This window comes from Sarcophilus harrisii, chromosome 1 (assembly GCF_902635505.1).
Source record: "Sarcophilus harrisii chromosome 1, mSarHar1.11, whole genome shotgun sequence".
Classification (NCBI taxonomy): domain Eukaryota; kingdom Metazoa; phylum Chordata; class Mammalia; order Dasyuromorphia; family Dasyuridae; genus Sarcophilus; species Sarcophilus harrisii.
Window position 1 is genome coordinate 185,066,953 of NC_045426.1, and position 25,146 is coordinate 185,092,098.

At 36.2% G+C, this 25,146-nt stretch overlaps 1 protein-coding gene and 1 long non-coding RNA gene across 2 annotated transcripts in view; one reads left to right on the forward strand and one right to left on the reverse strand.

The window, feature by feature from the left end:
* Positions 1 to 25,146, forward strand: part of ADGRV1 (adhesion G protein-coupled receptor V1) — a 668,591-nt gene that overhangs the window by 583,971 nt on the left and 59,474 nt on the right. The gene's annotated exons all lie outside the window — the stretch shown is intronic.
* Positions 4,008 to 12,204, reverse strand: LOC105749312. Its single transcript, XR_004234040.1, has 5 exons — positions 12,002 to 12,204; positions 8,375 to 8,454; positions 7,752 to 7,817; positions 7,510 to 7,648; positions 4,008 to 4,457 (listed from the first exon to the last, which is right to left on the reverse strand). It is a non-coding gene; the product is annotated as an uncharacterized LOC105749312 (long non-coding RNA).

Consider the following 25,146-nt stretch of genomic DNA (forward strand, 5'->3'; position numbering starts at 1 on the left):
TGCCATCCCAGTGAAGAAGTGATGAGGCGGGACTCCTGAGGATGGTGGAAAAATGGAGTCCATTTATTCCAAGGATTTTCCCTTTTTTATACCCTCATACCCTTATGTAACCAAAAATACTGAACATGTGCTAAGTATATGCTGCACACATGGAACCATATGAACAACTTGCTATTGTACATAGTTTGCCACCTGGTATCACTCTGCTTCAATCACAATACAGGTTGTCATCACCCCCTGACTTCTCAGGAAGGCCGAGAGCCCTCAGGGGAGATGGGGAGCTGAAGCAGACATTGTTAGCAGGTTCCCTCTGGGCTGAAGGGTCTTATATCTCACCCAGAGTTCCCCCACTGTTTGTGACCCTCCACAATTCACCACAATAATAGAAGAGGTTCAATTCAGAGTCCAAGTCAAAAAAGGGATTCTCTTTGGACAGTGAAATCCTTCATGCTCCTATTGGTGGCTAGCATATTGATTCCATCAAATCCCAAGACATTGGAGAGTATCCTGGAAGAGTTCTGTAATCAGTCAAAGATGTCTACTTATTCATCCATGTAGGAAAGACTCCATAGGTGAAGAATATAGCTTGCCTTTTTTTTACAGATTTCCATAGGTATTTGATTCTATAGTGCTTTCAAACACAATGTTTTTACATATATACATACATGTTTATATACATATAAGTATACACATGCATACATACATACATGTATATGCATATATTCTGACACAAGTAGTACAGATGGATTATTAGTTGAGAGAAGTTGAGTAAGATTGATTGTTTAAGGGAAATTGAAAAATTCTTACTAATCCCAAAATTCTCATAAAATCAAAAGCTAATTTTTTTTTCAATACTAACAGTTTGCCAGCATTTTTATATGACAGGTAAACATGTAACACCTCAGAAGAAAAAACAAACAAACATGAATATCACATAGAACTTAATGAAATAGAGTTTAGGGTAGATTTGAGCAAATTGAATCATATGAGGGAAGAAGGAGAAAGAAAAGGAGGAGGAGGAGAAGGAGAAAGAAGAAAAAGGAAGGAGAGGAGCAAAGAATATAATCAAGAAATTACATGATTAGATGAGAAGATGGATCAGTGCTAAAAATGAAACATGTGAGGTAGACAACCAAATTATCCTCCTAGTACCCTTGGGATGTTAGGAGATAAGAAAGACTTGCTGGGTAAACTCCAGTGGTGAATGTTTGAGAGAACATGGACAAGAGTTGCATGGGTTTAGTTGACATGAATTAGTTTCAGTCTATATCATTGGAAGGAATTCCAGAATCAAGGAAGATTACAAATCCATTTAATTATTTTGAGTAATTGGGTTTCTTCCCAAAAGAAGAATATATGTAATGGAGCATATATGAGCAGCTAGGTGGTGCAGCAGATGGAATGCAAGACCTGGAGTCAAGAAGACTCATCCTTCTGAGTTCAAATCTGTTCTTAAACACTTACTAGCTGGGCAAGTCATTTAACTATTGGGCTCACTTTTCTCATCTGTAAAATGATCTGGAGAAGGAAATGGCAAACCAGTTTATTTTCTTTGCTAAGAATATCCCAAGAAAATGGGATCACAAAGAGTCAGAAACAACTTGAACCACTGAACAACAACAAAAAATAAAGTATATATCACATAACTGTGTATCTGCAGGTTCTCTGAGTCCCAAGCCATACCTACCTTGAACGCAAGAGTCCTAGAAAAGATAATTTATATGTAGCTGCACAATGGCTACTTCTCAGAGCAAGCAAAAGAACAAAGGAAAGGCCATGAAACTTCTAACAGCCATTTAATTCAAGGCCCAGGGGAGGAGAAGAAAGAGCTGTCAATATCTGGATTGGGAGTAGGTATGGGGGAAAAAAATTGGGAGTATTGAATGACCTTTGATCCTTCTCCATTTCTGCTCACTGTACTCTGGTAGGTAACAGCCTCCAATCTTATTCCAGCTTACATTTGCCTCACTGTTTTGTGCTTGGGATAGTTCCAACTGTTCTTTCCACCTACTACATTGCTAGTGGATCAGTGGAATATGAGTAGGACCATATCAGCTATGGAAAAAAAATTATATTCTATTTGCTATCTTGCTTTGCCTCTTCCTCTGTATTTTTAAATTTCTCTCTTCTCTCCTTCTACCCGATCAAGAGGTAGACTTCCTTCACTGTCACTTCCTATTAGGATTTGAACTTGAAGTCTGAGGAAGGAGGTGAAGAGTAAGAAGGATGCTATTCTATAAAAAAGAAAAGATATATATATATATATATATACACATATATATATAAATATATTTACATATTAAATAAATATGCATAAAGTAGTAGCAAGTAAGGGACATAAATGGATCTTAAAAGAACTTTAAACTTATAATGCAAAAACTGTGAAGACCACATGTTCACATATAGTAAGCAATAAAAATCTGCAATTATAATTGTAAAAAATGAAGATTTACCTTAGTTGTGGAGTTGTGGATACACATGTTTACAGGCAGGTGGTATGTCACAAATTTTTTTGTTTATAAGTTAGACTCATTCTCCTGCTTCCCTTTCCAGGGTTACCACCTGTTGCTTCTGATCAGGAATGCCCCTTCTTCTCTAAACTACTTCAAAACAGAAGACAGTTTCATATACAATCCTTTTCAGATTTTTGTTTTAGTTTTATTTAAAAAAATATTATGAATAACAAAGGAAAATTCAATTTAGCAAACATTTACTAAGTGCCATGCTGAGTTCACAGCTTCCCAGGAGTTGCTGGGGAAGATACAAAGTTTAGATAAGACACAGGCACCTTCCTCCATGGAATTTATAGAAAAACAGATGGTAATAAGAAAGCTTGATGTTCTATCTATCCTCCCACTTACCCCCCCCCAACTTCTTTTTTTTAACAAAGACCCTGTGAGCTAAGACAAAGTCACATATAAATGCTAATCGTCTCTGAACCATTTCCATGATCTCTACATCTTTCAATTGGTAGGGGCCAGACACATCCCTCTGGTAGGAATTTGAGTTATGCCTAGAGTAATGGCAAGATTACTAACTGTGCAGTCTTAACATGTTAAACTTTTATCTAGGTATCCCATTTTCAAATGATCCAAAAAGAAAAGGTGCCTGATCTCTTTCTGCTGTGTCCCAGCAAGCCGATAATGAGCAGACTATTTCCAGGATGGTATATACTACATTCCTCCTGATTTAGTGCCTGAAACCTTGCCATCTTTCAGTACTTGGCAAATCCAGAAGGATAAGATTCATTGGGAAACAAATGTTCCCTCTAAGTTCCTAGTAGGATATTACAAAAACAGTGAGGCAAATAGACTTCAGTGATCCTTCCATGTTGGAAAAGCAAAACAAAACTTCTGTAATTAAAACCAGAAACCCTAGGATAGGCAAGCAGAGCAATAAAGGAGATAGGCTAAAAAGAAAAAAAATTAAATAAATATGTTTGGAACATAAGGGAGACTGGCAATTATATTGAAATCATGTAAACAGAAATACAGAGGATATTATGCTTAGATACATAAAGAGTTACCAATCCTAGATATTATTTATCAAATAACAAGAACAGTTTTTAGTACTGATGGAGATAGAACTAAAAAGTATATGTATTTTTAAAAGTTCTCTTGCCACTCATGCTTCCCAAGCATGCCATTCTGATGAATTCAAACAAGATAGCATACTCTAATCACAGTTAAAAGTCTGCTGATTCAAACAAATTACAATGCTGTACTTCATGGGTCTCAGATGATATGTAGCTTCCAAGCTTCATTAAAGCAGTAAGAAAATTTAAAGACAAAAAAGCATCTGAATTTGTTTACCTCACGTGTCCTGAAATTGGAGTTACTATTAATGTAATGCCAATTATGTGGCAGCATTAGTTGTTTGTGGACTTGAGTTCATATTTGTAGGGAAATTCTCAATCACTTTGGTTCATTGTAACTGTGCTTAATCAGACTAGAAATTTTTTAAATAAATTCTGAAGTCAAAGTCATGAACAGAAATCCAGGCAAATAATCAATTAACAAGCATTTATTAAGTACCCATTACACTGCAGGAATAGTACTGAGCACTGACTATACAAAGCCAAAAATTAAGCAAAAAAAAGGCAAAAAATTAAGGGGCTTGGTTTAGAATCAGTAAAAACATTTATTGTCTGGGCATGATGATAACACGGCTTGAAATCCCTGGGAAACTAGTGTATATCATGAACTCAAGAGTTCTAAGCTCTAGTAGACTACTGGTTGGATGTCCACTCTAAGGCTTGCATTAATATGGTGAATTCCTGGAAGCAGTTGTTCTCTAGGACAACCATCAGATTGCCAAATAAGGGGCAAACCAGACTAGGTCAGAAATAAAGCAGGTCAAATCTTCCATGCCAGATTAAGACTTGTACCTCTTGGGGAGATTTTCGTTGTTGTTCAGTTGAGTCCAACTTTTTGTGATCCCATTTGGAGTAAAGAGGCCTAGTAGAGGAGAGAAAACAAGAGCAAGAAAGAAAGGAAAATAAAATATAAATATTCTCAACCCCAATTTATTTTTTTTATCTTTAAAGCTTTTTATTTTCAAAATATATGCATGGATAATTTGTCAATATTGACCTTTGCGTATCCTTGTGTTTCAGATTTTCTCCTTCTTCCCCCCACCTCCTTCCCTAGATGGCAATCTAATATATGTTATACATGTTAAAATATATGTTAAATCCAATATATGTAAATATATTTATACAATTCTCTTGCTATACAAGAAAAATTAGATCAAAAAGGAAAATAAATGAGTCAGAAAACAAATGCAAATGAACAACAAAAAGAATGAGAATATTATGTTATAATCCGCATTCAATTCCTATCTCTGGGTGCAGATGGCTTTCTTAATCAGAAGATCATTGGACCTGGCATCAGTCATCTCATTGTTGGAAAGAGTCACATTCATCAGAATTGATCCTCATATAGTCCTGTTGTTGCCATGTATAATGATCTCCTGGTTCTACTCATTTCACTTAGCATCAGTTCATGTAGGTCTCTCCTGGCCTCTCAAATCCTCCTGCTGGTCGTTTCTTACAGAACAATAATATTCCACAACATTAATATACCATAACTTATTCATCCATTCTCCAATTGATGGGCATCCACTCTGTTTTCAATTTCTGGCCACTACAAAGAGGACTGCCACAAACATTCTTGCAAATACAGGTCCCTTTCCCTTCTTTAGTATCTTTTGGAGATATAAGCCCAGTAGTAACACCGCTGGTTCAAAGGGTATGCACAGTTTGATAACTTTTTGAGCATAGTTCCAAATCGCTCTCCAGAATGGCTGGATCCATTCACAACTCCACCAATAATGTATCAGTGTCCCAGTTTTCCCACATCCCCTCCAACATTCAGCATTATCTTTTCTTGTCATCTTAGCCAATCTGAGAGGTGTATAGTGGTATCTCAGAGTTGTCTTAATTTGCATTTCTCTAATCAATAATGATTTAGAGCATCTTCTCATATGATTAGAAATGGTTTTAATTTCTTCATCTGAAAATTATCTGTTCATTTCTTTTGACCATTTATAAAATGGAGAATAGTTTGAATTCTTATAAATTTCAGTTACTTCTCTATATATTTCAGAAATGAGGCCTCTATCAGAACTCTTATATATAAAAATGATTTCCCAATTTATTGCTTCTCTTCTGATCTTGCTTGTGTTAGTTTTGTTTGTACAAAAACTTTTTAACTTAATATAATCAAAATTATCTATCTGGTGTTCAATTATGAGTTCCAGTTCTTCTTTGGACACAAATTCCTCCCTTCTCCACAAATCCGAGAGGTAAACTATTCTATGTTCTTCTAATTTGCTTATAATGTCATTCTTTATGTCTAAATCATGAACTCATTTTGACCTTATCTTGGTATATGGTGTTAGGTGTGGGTCAATGCCTAGTTTTTTTCTTTCAATGCTATTGATTCATGTCAAATTTGCAGTCAACTAAAATTCCCAGGTGTGTTTTTGGTTTTGATTTCCAGAATTTGTTGTCTAGATCACATTTTTCCCATCTTATAATTTTGGTTTAATTTTTTAATCTGTGTAGAAATTTATATTAATTACTATCAAATTTTATCAGTTTTAACAGGGTTCACTTTTTTAGGTTTTTCTGGAATCAGATTTGATCATCATATTACATATGTCTTTAAGGTTTACAGTATCTACAAAGTTAACAAACACATATGTCTTCATTCAGATAACTGATAAGCTCATTGAACCACAGAGGGTCATGATCATAATCTTATAGTGTTCCAGTAGAGTAGGGGGTCAGCAAATGACACAGAGAGGGCAAAATCCAGATCTCTACCATTTTTAAATACAATAAAACTTTTTTAGCTTAAGGACTAGCCATACAAAAACAGATAGCAGGCCAGATTTGGGCCATAATTTACTAAACCCTGTACTAGACATACCCCTCCAAGATGATGTTATCCTATTTGTGGTTTTTTGGATCCAATCATTCAACCAGTTCAAAATCTATTTAACTGTAGCATTATCCATCCCACATTTCTTTATCTTATTCATAAACATTGCATTGAGGGACTATCAAATTCTTAGCAGAAACCTAAGTATATTAATATTCCAAATATTTTATACTATAGACAGTTATTTTGAACAACATTTCTTTTTGTATCTCTTGCTGCTGAACTTTGTTAGTAATATATAAAAATGCTGATGATTTATATGGATTTATTTTGCATCCTGCAACTTTAGCAAAGTTGTGAATTGTTTTTGGAAGTTTTTTTATTAATTCTCCAATTCTCTAAGTATACCGTCCTAATCTGACTCATAGTCTAATTCTGACTCACAGAATATTAGGGTTGGAAGAAATCTTAGATGCATTACAGCTCCTTTCTAAACATGAACAGTTTTACAGCATATCCACCAAGTGGCCCCTGAATCTCTGCTTGGTGATCTCTCATAAGGAAAGCCACTATCTCATCAAAAAAGGGAAATGAGGTTAGTTTGGTATGACCTATTCTTAAGGAGGCCTTGCTGATTTTTAGTGACAGCTACTTCCCTTTCTAAAAACTTACAAATCATTCCATTAAAATGAGTTCTAGAGTGTCAGGAATAAAAGTCAAATTCACTGCTCTATAAGTTTTAGGCTCTGCTGTCTTGCTTTTTGAAAACTAGAACATTTTCAGAACCTTCCCTCTTCTCCAAGATCTTTTCAGACATCACCAACAGTGGGTCAGGCAACCACATCTCCTAATTCTTTTCATATCCTAGAGAAAAGTTTTACAGGGACTAATCAGGGATCCTCAGACTTTTTAAATAGGGGGCCAATTCACTGTCCCTCAGACTGTTGAAGGGCCGGACTGTAGTAAAAACAAAAACTTTGTTTTGTGGGCCTTTAAGTAAAGAAACTTCATAGCCCTGGGTGAGGGGAATAAACATCCTCAGCTGCTGCATCTGGCCCGCGGGCGGTAGTTTGAGGACTCCTGGAGTAATGATTTAAATATATTGATGGCAATTAAGCACTACCTGGGACAGCTCAATGGCACAGTGGATAAAGCTTTGGGCCTGGAGAGTCAGAGGAGAATTCATCTTCCCGAGTTCAAATTTGGCTCAGACAATCCCTAGCTGTTTGATCCTGGGCAAGTTTCCTTATTTGTAAAATGAGCTGGAAAAGGCAATAGCAAATCAGTCCAGTATTTTTGCCAAGAAAACTCCAAATGGAATCATGAAGAGTCAGACATGACTGAAAAACAACTAAACAACCAAACCATTTCTTTACTTATCTTGGATTTCTCTTTCAGATGACTGTTTTTCTCTGTGGAATAGTCATTTTCCTTGGAAGGGGAAAGAGAAATAAAATTAGATCTGGGTAGTCTAACCTTCTCATTGTTATCTAATATCATCATCCCTCCCACCCTGAGAAATAATTATGGCCCTTCTTTGACATTTCTTACCCCAGCAAAATTTTAAAAGTCCATAGTATCCTTTTTGTTGCCTCTTAGAATTCATTACTGACTTCTCTTGAGCTTTCATACTTTCAATGCTCTACTTACTTTTCCCACTCTTTTGTTTTCATTCTCATTTTTTATCCGTGCTTTCATATTACACATGTCATTTGAAAATTTTATTTTATTGATGATATCCAAAGACCTCATTATATATAGTTTCATCTTTTTCCCCCTCAAAATAATTTATTTTTATGTCTCAAGAATTTAATCTTTGAAACTATGGATTTCCCCTGGAAAATGTTAGGTTTATCTATGCTTTTCCTGAGTTTTTGAGACCAGCATTCCTAAAAACCAGGGTGAACATTAGACTATGTCAAGCTCTTTTCAACTATTTTAAATTATGAATTCTATGATACAATAAACACTCGCCTCCAAATTCCTACCTTTTCAACAACAGCAATAAGTAATTATAAGTTGATCAGCATCAGGTCCAGAATAGCAGTTTCCTATGTCACTTCTTGACCTTTTGGAGGATGAAATTATCATTAAGAAAAGTCACAAAGTTAGCTCTTGCTCTGCTTTTGGCATAAAGAGAATACCAGCAGATGGCCAGATAATTGAGTATCATAATTCTGAGCATGTTGGTAATCTATTTCCCAAACTCTTTCTCTAATTCCTTTCTTATTCAAGTAGTCTTAAGAACACTTATATTGCTAGCTCTGTCCAATGCTTGGGACTTAAGTGACTTACTAGGCTACATGCCATTCATGATAATAAATGCATGTATGGGCTAGAGTCATGGACACTTAGAATAGGCTGAATACACTAAGATACATTAAACCAACATCAAGAAGAGGGGATGATTTTTTCATATCTTTCTTAACTGGTCATTCTTCTGGAAATTGTTATAAACCTAGATAAGTCCCTAAGAAGACAAAGTGGAGCTAGAGATTGACACCTTTATATCTCTCCTGAGAGTGTTTCTTTTTGGTAAAAGAGAGTTTTAATATTATTTTTTAGGTCTCTTCCATTCAACAATCTCTTTAGATCTTGACCCTGTGTTTGGGTGTTTGGTATTTGGTACTAATATGAACTTGGCCTAAAACAATATTTTTTTTAAATGTTTCTACATTGCCTTTTTCCAAATCAAATATACATCCTCTGCTTCTTGAATTTCCTCACGTGAGTTCATAGTCCAAATGTATAATGCCAATCTACCACTTCTTATGCTTATCCTGTTACTTTTGAATAAATTATAGATTTTGAGAGTCGTAGTCTAGTTATAAATTTCATCCTATCAAGTCTCCATGATATCTATAATCTGGAATATGCTAGAGTCAGCTCTTATTAGCATGACAGAGTCAATTGTTAAATATTTTGTCAAATGAGCATTTATATTTCACAAATAAGCAAATTCTACAAAACAGGATTTGTTTTGTTTTGTTGGTTGTCTAGACTTAAGAAAGTGATGGAGAAAATGCAGATTAAACATTTCTTCCTGTAAATTTGATTCAATGTAGCAAATATTTACTGCTTAACATATGCAAGCATCAGTCTAAGTGCTGAGTAAAGACAAAACCCCCAAAACTAAACTGTCACTGAGCTTATTTTCTACTGAGACAAAGTAGCATTTTCACAACTAAGAACAAGATCATATGAGGAAGGGGCAGCTAGGTGGCTTAGTGGATAGAGTACCAGCCCTGAAGTCAGGAAAATCTGAGTTCAAATCTGGCCTCAGACACTTAACACTTTCTAGCTGTGTGACCCTGGGCAAGTCACTTAACCCCAATTGCCTTAAAAAAAAAAAAAAAAAAAAGATCATATGAGGAGACCAATTTAACAAGTCGGGGGCATCAGGAAAACTTCCTTTGGTACCTTAGTTGGGATGAAGAAACCTAAGGATTTTTGGACATGAAGGTAAGAAAGATTCGTATAACAGATTTAGGGGACATCCTGTAATAGTCCTAGGTGAGAGGTGAATACTGGGTTCAGAGAGCAGAAAATCAGTCAGTTTAGTTAGCATAAGGGGAGTAATATATAATAATTTGCAAAGGTTGAATTGGAGACTTATGTGTTACAAGTTTTTTTTTCCTCCTTTTCTTGATTGATTGGAGAGAGTAGAGGCAGGGAGGGGAATAGGAAAGAAGGATTAGCAGTAGTGATGTTACCCCCATACATTTGAAAAAAAAGGTTCCTGAAACATTTTTAATCACAGAAGGAAGCTCAGAAGGAATGATAAACAAGCAAGTTTTGAAAGATATAGATAGAATTTATTATATACCTTTTAAAAAAAACAAAGTGATGTGAAATCAAGATTCACAGATTCATATAAAATCTTCTTTTGATATTATGCAATGTTTATGGAAATACATCTTGTCCTCTTTATTTGGTATAAAAGTTCAGAATAAAAAACATTTGGGGATAGCTTTTGTTAAAGGTAAAGCTGGAGCAGGTTAGAAAGAGTTTTAAAAGTCAAATAGAAATGTTTAAATTTTCTCCCCAGAGGCAATAGGAAGTAACATAGAACCCTGATTTAGGAAGACTATTTTGACAGCTAAGTAGAGGATGAATTTGGATAGGGGAATGACTAGAAGCACAGAGTCTAATTAGAAAGCTATTGCAAATCATGCAGAAGAGAGATGATGAAGGCTTGAACGAGGGTGTTGGATCATGAAGGAAATGATGCTAGATATGAGAGATGTTGTGAAGATAAAACTGAAAAGACTTAGCAACTGGCTAAATAGGGTGAGGAGGAAAGGGCTAGGGAGAAAAGATGAGACTGACTTTGAGGTTGTAAAGAGAACTAGAAAAATGATGGTTTTCTTCTGATATAGAGATATTTGGAATATGGATAAGTTAAAAGGGAGAGTTGTCAAATGTATGTCCTTGTATTAATGTTTCTGGTCAGCCCATGCTGTCATGAAAATAGGGATGAATTTTGCAGACTAGGTTTGAATCCCAGCTCTGCTATTTACTACCTCTGTGAGCCTATCATTTCTTGAGGCCCTGCTTTCCTCATCTCTAAATGAGGGGATTGGATCAAATGACTTCCAAGTTTCTCTAAAACTCTAATTCTGTGATTCTGTGATCGTATGATTTTATTACCATCCATTGCATTTATATATAGCAATCTAAATTCATGGGATTTTATTACTGGCTCACTTCTTAGATATTGTCTCTAGTGAATTTTTGTCCTTCTCTTCTGCTATTCTTCTTCTTGTGATGTCACTGTTACCAGATTGGACAAATAATATCATTAATTTTCTCTCTTCCCATCACTTTTCAGATTAAAACCTCCTTGATTAAATTCACACAACTCTAGAAAAATGTGCTTTTACTGAATCTTGTTGGATTTTTATCCCTTGCCAAGAACGCTCATTTTTTTATGTTTTAAACCTTGGTCCCAAAACCCAAATCCCATAATTAGATAATCTTTTTAGCCAGCTGTTTACTTCTCACATCATGCATTCTTCTTTCAAATCACCTACTTTTAGTCAACAGTAGTGATGAAAACATCTCTTCTGCCCCACAATGTCTTCAATTTCTTATTCCAAATTTCTTCCTAGGTATTTGGCAGTACTTTAGAAACAAGATATCTAAAGCTGAATTGTGTTTCTCCCCTAATATATGTCTTTCTATCTTGATTATTTCTGTATATGGTACCACCAATCCTGTTCCCCAAATGTGAAAGCATGGAGTTATCTTTGACTCTTCCCTTTCCCTTGTTTCTTAAATTTAATTAGTTACCACATACTTTTGATTCTGGATCCACAACACCTCTGGTTACCATCTGACTTTCTCTGGCACCATGCTAGTAGATAACTCATTACCCCTGCCTTGACTGTTTCAATAGCCTTCTTGAAGGGTTTCCATCTCATACTTGCTGCTCCCTCTATTCCTTTTATGCACAGTGTCATCATAAAATTGCATGCCTAAAAATAAGCTAGATATGTAGCAATATATGGGACTGACCTAGCTCTACTTTTCATATAATATTATCATTATATGTTTATATATATATATATATATATGGTTTTCCCCCCTGAGGCAATTGGGGTTAAGTGACTTACCCAGGAAGTATTAAGCATCTGAGGTCACATTTGAACTCAGGTCCTCCTGACTTCAGGGCTGGTACTCTAACCATTGCACCAACTAGCTGCCCCCATGTTTTCATATATTACACCCCCTCTAGATTATATACATCATGAGGGTAGGGACTGTGTCTTATCCAAACCTTGCTAACTCCACTACCCCTCCCAAGAGCCTCTGAGGCTTAATAAATGTCTGTGGAATGTATTGTTGAGCCAAGAATGACCGTCATGGCATTCAGATTACAGTACAGACCTTGAGCACTTCCTGGTAGGAAGGCTGTGTAGGAGCATCCACATGTCTTTCCCAAACTAAGACTGCCCCAGGACAAAAAAAACAACCAAACAAAAGCCCAGTATGTCAACAGCCTATGAGTACAGATACAGAAGGTTATTAGAACACTATGGCCCTGGCTCCGGTGCTTCTAATCAGATGATTTCATTTGATTGGATGGGGGAAAAGAAACAGGACAGTTACAAAGAAGAGAGGCATCCCAGGAGTGTACAAAGGCCAATTGTCCTGAATTGTGGACTATACAAAAATAAGCAAGTCTTGCTTTGCAAGATTTCTTAGAGGAAGGGCCTATGCTTTTTCTTGTTCCACCCTATTCTATGAATAATACTTGAAGTTTTAAGATTGTTAAAGGGAACCTTTCCTTCTCACAAGATGTGGTTATTTATTTGTTTATTTATTTATTTATTTGGGGGAGAAAGAAGTAGGAGGAGGTCCACACCCAGGATTTTACCAGAGAAGGTAACTTGCTGTTTAGAAAATCTTATAACTAGTGTAGACAGCTTGTCTTAGATGCCTGGGGCACTGAGAAGTTATGACTGTCTATTTTTCTCAGAGGCAGGATCTGAACCTAGATCTCAGTCCACTACACCAGGATGTCTCTCATTAGCAAGATTGTCTCAATTAATATTGCAATAATATTGCAATTTTTGTGTAAAATTAGTTACCTTTTGATTTTTTGATAGCTCTCTCCTACCAAAGGAACAGTTTCTGTTTGTTTGAGAAGTCCCATATTTTTAAACAGGATCCACAAAATTGTTCTAAGCTATTCAGCTTAGAGAATTTTGTAAATCAAGTAGTTTCTTACAATCATAATAAAATTTGGAATGAAGGCCTAAATCTCCTTTACCTATGACCAATTTTTGAAACTCTGAGAAGCTAGCCAAGAGGTAGCATTTTTACCTAGTTCCTTACTTTTGGTCAATTTTTAAAATAGAGGTATACAATGACTCCTCACCTACTACATTTCTTTTCTTTCTTTCTTTTTTTTTTTTTTTTTGAGAATAGAGTATATAAATATAAGCAAATAAATGATTGTGGCACAATCCAGCTAAACTTTTAAGATAGTTATACTTTTATGGAAAATCCCAAGGAAGGGAGAGGGCAGAGGTTGTCCAGGTCTCACCCCTTTTGAGGGCTTACATGTAAAATTTTTTCATCAGCCAATTCTGCCCTAAGGTCTGCCTATCAGCATTTGTGGTTAGATATCCTTGACTGCTTGGGTCCTTAAAAGCTGATGCCAGTCAGGGTCTCAGTGCCAAAGACACCCCTATTTAAGAATTCTATGATTCTTGAGAGGTCTGTGTGGAGGAAGCTGACTCATTGATATAACCAGACCCAGATTTTAGTTAAAGGTTAGCCCTCAGGCTTGGAAGCTCTAAGTTCCTCTATGCCAGTAATTGCAAGGTCAGGACAGCCTGGAAAAATCTATGGAAAAAACCCCACTGGTTTCTGTTTTCTCCTTTTCATGCCTCAGGTAAGACTGCAGTGATATTGTCTTTGGCACATTTGAAAAGGACCAGTAAGGCAGAACTTACATCACAAGAAAAGAGGTTAGACCTGTTAGTTCCTCTGTCTACAAAGAAAAAAAATTGAGCCTTGTGCCATCGTGTATGACTCTCAACTCGGAGCAGAATGGCACCTTGCTTTACCATTTTCTATCGATTCTGGGAAAAGAGTCATTTTCATCCTTGTGAAATATCCAACCCCCAAAGATGTCAAATAGCCTAAGAACAGTGCATTATTTCTTAGAAGATAGAAGTATCTATCTATCTAAGGTAGTTCTGCTATTAAGAATTTTCTATACACAGAATTAAATCAACCATGATAGAAAGTGACTAAGTGGATGTATTTTTTCTGCTCAGGTGGGAGAATGCTTGTAGATGAGAAACAACAACAGTTTGAGGGTAGACAGTCTTGATTCCTTACTTCTATGTTTGTTTTTAATCACAGTTAGTTTTAAAAAATGCACCATCACTTCTTCTATTCATAAATTAGAAGATAATTTTTTATCAGACTTGGTTTTCAATTACAGAATTCCTGTGCCCCGTGGACTAGGCTCATATTTGTCTAATGATAAGGGATGGTTTAAAAAGATATTTTTAAAAGCAAGGAAGAGGATTTAGTTTTACTTCCTATCGATTAAGAGGTCCTACTAGAGAACTTGACCTCACTTTTAGACCCACAGTAGAAAAAGACAGATATGCTATAGATTAATTCTGTCCAAGTTGACTACAAAAAATGAATTTTGCTGGGAAAGAATCATATTTACAAAATCTGAAATACAGAATCACAAAATGTCAGAGAAATAGACCCCAAAGACCTTTCCACAAAATCTCCAATAAGATCTTTGCTTAAAGATCTCCAGCAAAGTGGAATCTACTAATTCCCAAGACAGTCTGTCTCATCTTCTGATAAGTCCCTTGATAAAAGATTCCCCCCAAAAAAGAAACACGTAGAAGAAAATATTTTCACCATCAAGGATAGTAAAGTCCTTGTACTCAACCATCTTGGTCCTGGATATGTATGTAGAGAAGGTTGAAACAGAATAAAAGATAACAAAGACAGAAAAGGCAGTTAGATTGGGCCTTGTACATAGAGTAGTTCTATAATAGAGACAATATAGTTGTGAGGGCATTGATGAGTCAGTTCACAAGATAACTAAATTTCCACACTAAAGGTGTGGGAAAAATTTCAGATTTTGCTGGTAACCCAAAAAGTGATGAACAGAACACTAACACTGGCTCGTATTCCTAATTTCCCAAATATACAAAAATTTGATGAGAAACTTACACAAATGTTCTAAAAGCATTTTCAATGAAAGTGTTCATATGGAACAGTTAAGCTGTAGTAAGTGATATTCTACAGTGGCTCACTTTTTTGTTATTACACAAGAGACCAAAAGATATAAAACAGAAAATCCCCGTGTTTATTGTTTGATAATTTTGAAAATATTTCGCTTGACAACACAAAAAAAATTGCCTTATGGGCTCTTTTCCAACAAAGCATCATTCATTCATGCATCAAAATCATATAAAAATTTTTAAAATAATTAAAAATTCTTTCAAAATTATAACAGAGATTGTTATTCACCATCAGCCCTCTGATCAAATACATCAGATGAGCAGTATAAACCAGGGATGTGTATGCTCACCAAAGGTTATCATCACTGTAATGGAGAAGAGCTATTACAGAGTCATAGTTGAAAAAAAGATTCTGGATGGATGGTAAAGATCTCACATAGCTCTGATCATGGATAACGTCATGATAGTAGCATCTAGGCCTGAAACAGGACAGTGCTCTGGAAGAGATCTGTAATCACAAAGGACTTTGGCCTGACCATCTGCATGATAGAGAACAAGTAAATGAAGAATGTCTATGCACAAATTTCATCATGCATTTGGATGAGCAAACTCTGTAGAGCTTGTCAACAGTATTTATATCTGAGACAGATGGTACAGATGGACATTGAGTTGGAGCCAAAATTAAATAGGAAGAAGAGGGCTCAATTTCTTTAAGAAAATTTCAAAGCTCTTAAAGAACCCAAAGTTCTCCCAGAGGAAAAAAAAAAAGTAAAGATCCATCTTTTTTTAATACCATTGTTTTAGGAGTGGTGTTGTATTGCTACAAGAAATGAAATAACTAAAGAACTGAAAATGACTATCGCATAGAAGGGTTGGAAAGGAGAATGATGGGTATGAGCAAGCTGCAATACATGATGCAATCTTTATCATTTAATTTGTTATTTGGTTATAATCTGACTTTTCATTCCTGAAGATACTGGGGTGGTTTGCCATTTCCTTCTCCAGATCATTTTACAGATGAGGAAACTGAGTTAAATGATTTGCTCAGGGTCATACAACTAGCAAGTGTCTGAGGTTGTATTTGAATTAAGATCTTACTGACTCTAGGCCTGCACACGATTTACTACATAACAATTCTGCTAATATTTCATTAGAAGAAACATCTAAATCCGTGAAATCCTTGAGAGACAAATCTGCTTCTTAATGCAACCTCTATCCCTTACTCCTAGTTCTACACTCTGGGGTAGCAAACAGAATAAATTCAACCCTTCTTCTATATAACAGTTTAAAAAATAAAAAAGATAACCTATTATATCTGTCCTCCCTCAATCCCCTAAAGAGGTTTCTTTAGGTTTGACATCCTTAGCTCATACAGCATGATCTTAAGGCCTTTTACCCTCCAGCTTGCCCCCCTCTTGGAAATCTCCAGTCTATAATTTTATTACTTACCACATTTAGTATTCTTTACTAATGGTGGCCAAAACTGAATATAAAACAACCCTCTGGAGGTGATCTGACCAGAGAATGGTAGAACTTTTACCTTCTTATTCTCAGATAATGAACTTCATTTAATGAAATCTAAGATTGGACAAGCTCTTCTGATGCCATACTACTTAGTTGACTTACACTCTCTTTATAAATCACTGCATCCATCAGCCAAGCTTACCCTAATCTTGTCCATAAGACTTGATATTTGAGCCTAGCTATAAGAGTTGATGTACAGGGCACACAGCATAGAGTGCCAGGTCTCCAGGCAGGAAGACCAAAGACCTTAGACACTTAGTTGAATGACTCTGAGCAAGTCATTGCCCCCCAGAGGGATGGCAATCCCCCATTTGGTGTTTTTTTTGGTAAAGATATGGGAGTAATTTACCATTTTCTTCTCCAGCTCATATAACAGATGAGAAAACTGAGGTAAACTAGGTGAAATGACCCAGTTGACTTGCCCTACTAGGGTCACACGACTAGTGTCTTCCTGACTCCAAACCTGGAATTATCCCCCCAAAAAATTTATGAAATTTAATCTTGAAAAAATAACATGGCATAGGGAACAGAGAGCAGTCTCAAGGCCAGAAAAACCTGATTTCAAGTTCTGCTTTTAGCTCATAATTGACCTATGACCCTGGACAAGTCATTCAAGCTCTTAGTGCTTGAGAAGTTACTAAAGTTCCTTCCAGGGAATTCCTTATATCAACAAAATCACAAGTGTGGTCACTATTTTTCTATCTAAATAGAATCTTATCAGATACAACACCTTAGCCTGTCCCAGGCTCTGGGGATCTTGACTCTGGCACCCAATGGATTTGATATCCCCCTACGTTTGTACCATTTGCAGATATAATAGATATGCCTTCTGTGCCTTTATCTAAGACATTATCAAACACAGACACACCTTGGGACATACCTCTAAAAGACTTCCTTCCAAATTTATTTATTAATGATACTTCTTTGGGTTTGGATTTCAGAAAGTTACAAATCCATCTAACAAGACTGTTACCTTGCTTACATCTTCCCATCTCACTCACAAGAACAGCATAAGAGACTTTGGAATATTTAGGTAAACTATTGCATATCATCCTTTTAATCTATTAGCTAAATAATCCTGTCACAAGCTGAAGTCAGGTTTATCTACTGTGAACCATGATTGATTTAACGTTACTGCCTCTTCATTTTCTTCATGTTCACTAACCACCCCTTTAAAAACTTATTTACTAGTTTTTTGCCAGGAATTGAAATAGGCTCATTAGCCTATAACTTGAAAATTCCAATATCTTTATTTTTTTAAATCAGTCCTTCTGACCTTTTGGGATTTTCTGTTGTGTTCTAAATTTACTGACAGTAAACTTAGTAATCACATCTACCAATCTTTTCAGGACCTGTCAACCTGATTCTCCTCATCCAGGCAACTAAGTGCTTTCTTAAATAGGTCTTATGAGCTCATACAGGGTGTAAGATAATTTGAAAAATCCATAAATTTTAAGTTCTGGGTATATAAAATGAATTGATCCTCTGTCTCTTGTACATTTGAAATAATAGTTCAAAACTGTGACCATAAAGTATAATTAAAATGGATACTATGGAACCATATTTCATGAAAGATTAAAATATTTCAGAAGTTACTAAATTGTTCATATCTTTATCTCCTACATTTAGCAGAGTGCCTGACACACTTACTAAATGCTTGTTGAATGAAGGAGAGTAACAAGCATTTATTAAGTCCTTACTATGTGCCAGACACTGTTCTAAGTACTGGAGATAAAATGTTCCTGACCTCGAGAAGCTTGCATCTTAATGGGAGAAGACAGTACAGAGGAGGGGGAGGGAGTTTATTGTTGAATGAATAAATGAGTGAATGTTTCTCTCTGGTACATTAGTAGCCCCAAGCTCCAAGTTCTTGGCACCACTGAGGATCTCATAATACTTGTTATTTTGAAGGGAGAATAGGGAGTTATCCAAGAACTCATGTTCTGTGAATAGAGTCTGCTTTCTCGGGGCAAATGCTAAACCTACACAGCAAGAATTACCCTACTTAAAAACCTTCCCTGGTTCCCTGTTGCCTATAGTGTAAAATGCTAACACCCTAGTCTGTCATTTAAGACCCTCGGCACTCTGGCTGCATCCAACTTTCCACATTTCTCTTCTTCCTAGAATATATAAACTTCCTGAACTCCATATGTTATCTATCTGCCTCTGCACATTCTCCTGTGTGCAAGAAATATGTTCCCTTTTCCTATCTATCTTTCGAATCCTTCAGTTTTGTAAAGACTCAGTTTCTCCAACTGTAAAAAGGGAGGATAATTATTGCACCTATCTTACAGGGTTGTTGGGAGGATCAAATAAAATAATATTTGCAAAACATTTAGCACAGTGCCTGACACATGGAAGATGTTATGTAAATGTTTTTTTTCCCTTCCTAAAGCCCTTTAATCTAGATTTCACTTTTGATTCTATCATATCCCTCATTATATTATGCTTATATTATTACTTGTTAAATCCTGTTCCCTTCCCCAAGAGAATGGCACACTCAGGAAGGTTTTTTTTTTTTATTATTTCTTGTTGTTTTGGCATTTCTAGCACCTAATATTGTGTCTTACACATAACTGCCCCATGTATATATATACATACATACATATACATAATGTAAGAAGGTAGGCTATTTCATGTTTGAGTTGTTTGTTCTTACACATCAGTATTCTAAGTCAGCCTAAAAGTATATATGATAGTTACTGAGCCAATTCTTGTTGTAGCCAGGTGGTGCGGTGGTTAAAGCAAGGGACCTTGGGGCAGGAACACCTGGTTTCAAATTTGGCCTCAGATACTTGATAAATACTAGTTGTGTGATTCTGGGCAAGTCATTTAACCTGTTTGCTTCAGTTGGCTCATATGTAAAATGGAGATATTAGTACCTACTTTCTAGGATTGCAGCAGTGAGGATCAAATGAGATAAGAAATAAAAAACACTTAGCTAAGTACCTGGCACATATAAGTACTATGTGAATGTTAACTATTATTTTATTGTAATAAACCCTTTGTATGCAAACATGTCCTCTCTAGTGCTTTGTAAGTGGTTCAGCTTGTGACTAAACTAGACTGTGATTAAAATTCAACATCTTCTAAGAAGAGAAAACTACATATAAAGTGAATATTTTTCTCCAAGTTAAAACAAATATTTTTCAGCCTGTTGATAATTTTTGGTGATGTGTATATGTTAGAATTGACTAAGTTTAGAAGAACATTTAGCCATCTAATTATGATGAAGATAGAGCATCCTAGAATGTACTTCTATGAGTTTTCTTCAAATGCATTTTATGTTTCAGAGTGCTACATTTATCTCTAAGCTGGAGATGAGTTAAAAGTCTATTCAGTATTCATACCCAGACCTTCTGACATAACAAAAAACAAATCTACTCTCTTTCCCATGATGATTCTTCAAATATTTAAAGAAACTTGCTTTGAATTCTGTCTTAAATATTTTTCAGACTATAGCTGTTTCCTCAACTGTTACTCACATTTCAATTTATAGACCTTTACCATCCTATTTATCTTTTTTAGATGCCCTCCTGTTTCTTGTATTTTGTTGTTTGCTACTATTCAAGGGTTTTCAGTCATGTCTGACTCTTTCTTGACCTCATTTAAGGTTTTCTTGGCAAAGATATTGGAGTGGTTTGCCATTTCCTTCGGGTCATTTTATAGATGAGGAAACTGAGGCAAACGGAGCTCAGTGACTTGCCCAGAATCACACAACTGGTCAGTGACTGAGGCCACATTTGAACTTGAATTCCTCCACTGAGCCACTACCTGCCCTGCTTAAAATAGCCCAGCCCCATTGCTGGACCCAGTACTGTAGCTACTTTGTTCCATATTCCATATTCCAGAGATTTTACTAACATCATTGTAGTCTGGGATTATGTTAACTTTTATTTTTAGCAGTTTTGTCATAATGTTGGTTCATATTCAGCTTCTGATCAACTACAGGCCTAGCACCTTTTTCAAATGAAACTATTATCAAGTCATATTTCTTCTATGCTGAACTAATATAATTGATTTACTAAGAAAGTGAATTCACCCTTGTGAAATCCTATTTTATTGTTTTTATCCCATCATTCCTTTCTATTAATATCTTATTCTGAATCTTTAATAACATGGGATTAATTTTTTCTCCATGTGCAAACTCGATCAATGTTTTCTATGTCTTTGTCTAAGGCCTCCATGACATAGTGAGAAGAATGGTGAATTTCTGAATATAAAGAACTAGATACGAGACCCAACTCTGCCATTGTGTAACTGTGGACACGTGGCCGACTCTCACTGTGAGAGTAATTTGCAAAGCTTAAAACACTATGTGGATAATAATAGTATAAACTATTATTTAGGCCTTGATCAAATGAACAAGGATGATCAACTGAGGGTCCCTGTGGCACACCACTAAGGAAGATCTCCCTCCAAAATGATATAGATCTGCAATCTATAAGTGTGATGTATAATAACAATAGCAAGTATTTTTTATATAACAGTTTAAAGTTTGCAAAGTACTTTATAATTATTATCTCATTTTATACTTACAAGAACCCTGTAAAGGTAGGTGCTATTTTACACATGAGGAAACTGAAACAGACACCAGTTAAGTGACTTTCCCAAGTTCACTCAGGTAGTGTCTAAGGCAGGATTTGAACTCAGGTTTTCCCTACTGAAGTTCTAGCCATTCTCTGTACTACCTAGCTATCTGTTGTGCATTTACCTAACTGAATTAAGGCCACATTTATCCATCTTCTCCATAAAATAGCATGGTGTAATAGATAGAGGACCAGCTTGAGAGTTGAGGAGACTTTTACCTCTTCCCTTGGGCACATATTCATTATGTGTATTTATTCAAGTCATTTAAACTCCCAAAACACCAGGAAACTCAAAAACTACAAGTTGAAGAGAGGATGTGACTACATTTGTAGGGGAAGTAAGCAAACTCCCTCTATTAATGAAACCACCGATTCCGACCAAAAGGGGAACAAATGTAAAAAGGATAATAGCAGAGGCTTTGACAAATGCCTTCCTAAAGTTAGGTATGCTGAATCTTTTAAATGTCTCTGATTTACTTGGCTTATTTTATAAAATGTTAATTAGGTTGGTTTGGCATGGTTTGGTATTAGTGAACCTATACTAGTGCCCCTTGATTACCATTTTATTTTTTAAGTGTTCTTAAACCATATCTTTAATAATCTATTCACAATTCTGTCAGGGATCACCATCGTTTTCCACAATATAAGCATCTGAATTCCACACTTTGAAAAATGAAACCTGTGCCATCCTGAAACTTATAGCCTCATTGTACATTTATAGTCATTTGCCTAATCTTGCCTCAAGCTACAGGTATCCATTTTAGGTGTAAGTCTGAGCAAGTTTAGTTGCAAATCTTAGTCTCAAAAATGAGGACACTTAAATCCATCTAATTAAAAGGAGCTCATCCTTATAATATAGATCCAGGAGTACCAAGTAAGACCCCTCTTCCCCAAGGTAGATTAGATTTCTCTCAAAGCATACAGAAAGAATATGAATAAGCTACAGTTTTAAGCAATACCATAGGTAAAACTTCATCCTAATTTCTATGTCCCACTGGAACCACTGAAACTGATATAAAAGATCAGTTTATCTACCTTAAATACGAAGCTTATTTATGCTCTTTGAACTTCTTTGAACTTCTGAATTCATTTGTAGCTAACTCAGTATGCTTACTAGCACTACCCTATAGCCCAACTCTGTGTTTATAGATGGCTTAGCTTTATCTCCAAGTTCTAGAGATTTCCCTCTTTTTTATAATTATCTCCAAAATTAGAACCTTAGGATGGAAAGAAATGCCTTTCATTTTAGCTTTCCCCTCCCATTGAAAAAAGAAATTCCCCTGAGCCTTTCACAGATTGGTTTAACTGCTCTGGTTGATTTCATCTGAATGCAGGTCAATGTTCAATCTCCCCTTCATCTGAATCATCACCTGCTAAGCTGTTATCAACAACCAGTTATCACCTGGGCAGCTAGTTTGCACAGTAGATGGAGCTCTGGGCTTAGAATCAGGAAGATCTGAGTTCAAAGCTGTTTTCAAACCCTTGCAGTTATGTGACTGACCTAAGGTAAATCACATCTCAGTTTCCTCAATTGTAAAACGGAATAATAAAAACACCCACTTCCCAGAGTTGTGAAGATCAACTGAGATTTTTGTAAGTATTTAGCAAAGTGCCTGGGACATAGTAGGTGCCTAATAAGTGTTTATTTCCTTTCTTCCTTATCAAGCTCAGACATTTTCAGTGCAACTGGAGAGGAGATTTTTGTAGTCTCTTATCTGACCATTCGGTCACTGTTTTCCTCAATAGATGGTCATAATGCATTATTATTGTAAAGCCCTGACCACTCTCTGGAGCTGTCTTATAGACTAGTAAGTTGGCCCATTCTCTCAACTATTTAGCATGAAATTACTTTGCATTGACTTTGTGTATTCCTAATATCTGCCAATTTCTAAGCAAAATTTTGTCACCTAACTATCTTGACTGCAACAAAGTCCTGCATCATACTATCTATTATTCTTAAACAAACTTTTTGGCTTAATGCCATAGTTCTGTGGGCTTATTTCTCAGCCAAAAGGCATTTTGCTTGTGTGATTTTTTTATGTCTACCTGAAACTCCAGAAACACCATTAAATGGGTAAATGTGGCTCTTTCCCAAACATCAGGAGGTATGCTTTTGGCATCATTCCTGGTAGCAATGCATGCATGCATGCACTAGAAATGCTACATGTTGAGTTCACTGATCTTTCTGTTAAGGCCTTAGGGTTCCAAGCATATTTATCAGGGTTTGTGAATCTTCTTGAGGGTGCTAAGGTATGGTTCCTGATTCTTGCCAAAGTCAACACCTACTTGAGCAGTTTGTTCTCCAAGACTCCATCTTTGTCAGAGGGAATCCTGGCAGGGAAGCCATATGAAGAGAAATATTTCTCTCTCTCATTCCTGGTGGGCATGCCTGGGAAATGATCTGTCACCACTACAATGTTACCTGGATTTTTGCTAACTTGTTTGAGGATTAAAGTCTTTATACATAAATTTCAAAGTCTTCTCAGTATTTATGCTTTCCAAGGAGGAGCTGCTTCTATTTGCCTATGAACATAAAACACAAGTCTTACATTATTTAAAAGTATCTATCAAGATGTTGGGTCAATAAAATCTTTTTCTTATTGCCTCTGCTATCCTGCATTGACCCAATTGACTAAAGACATTGTGTGGAGCAGCCATAGCAATGAAACAGAATACCTTGGGTAGCACTATTGAGTTGTAAGACATCCCAGAAATGTTAGGGTCCTCAGGTCAGTGTCACAGCTGAGGCAAGAGAATATGCAAACTCAGTTGGTCTTCAAGTTAAGAGGCAAAGATTTATTACCAGCAGAATTTTGCAGAAGATGAGACTATCCTCGCTTTGCCCCAAATTTGTGGAACTACATCACTCCCAAGGCCAGAGGGCTTCCTTAGAAGTTACATAACATTATTCCCCACCCCCCAAACAATTGAAACCCAAATTCATTTGGGGCAAAGTTAGGACAGTTTCATTTTCTGGAGCTGCTTCAGGCTGATAAGAGATGTAGAGTTGGCCCTGCCTAGTAGATTCCAGACTGAGGAAGGGAGATTGAAGATGATGGAAGTGGTATCCAGGGGGTGTTGACTTTCAGAATTAGGTAGCCAGTGGTATTCAAGTAGATAAGTTCATGGCCTGGATTCTGGAAGATACAAAGCTTACAAATAGTGTTGGAGAAAATAATTAAATTGGCAAAGAAAGTGGAGGGTAACAACAACAACAACAACAAAAAAAAAAAAAAAAAGACTAGGATGAGGAAAAGTAGGACACAGAGAAGTTCACCCCTCTCCATCCAGTTCATTTCCAACTGTTTTCATGAGTCTTGCAGAATAATAGTATGCATTTGAAGGAATATCCAGGATGATCTGAGGGAGAAGAGTAACAAGAATAGCACTTTTAATTCTAGAAACATGAGTCTAGCTGGGAAAGCCTTTAAGTTTAACTGAAGTTGAAATAGTAGAATGACCCTATTCCATTTTAACCAGGGCGTCAGTATCTTGGACCTTCTAAGATTTCAAGTGCACCATGTCCCTTGGATTTGGGGGTAATAGTCTGGGTATGAGCATATGTGGGTTTAGGGAGCTGTTCATTTGTATATTCAGAAAGCCTTCCAGACTGCACCAAGCTGTGTGGCAAACTGAGTAATCAGATGGGGTTCTGAATTTACAATATTAGAGGCCTCACATATAAAAGTTCAAAATGCTAAGCTTAATATTCTCTCAAAGTATGATGCAGACCTTAAGTAGTCCTAATGGGAGATTCTTCTCCCATTAGATTCTCACAAGTCTCCAAACATAGTTTAGTTAGGACTCACTTGAAGGTGATTCATGTTTTCTACTTTCCCAGAAGATTCAAGATGCCAAGCAGAGTGGAGATGATAAGTAATCTTAAGTGCCTCAGCCACAGTTTGGGTTATTGGAGAA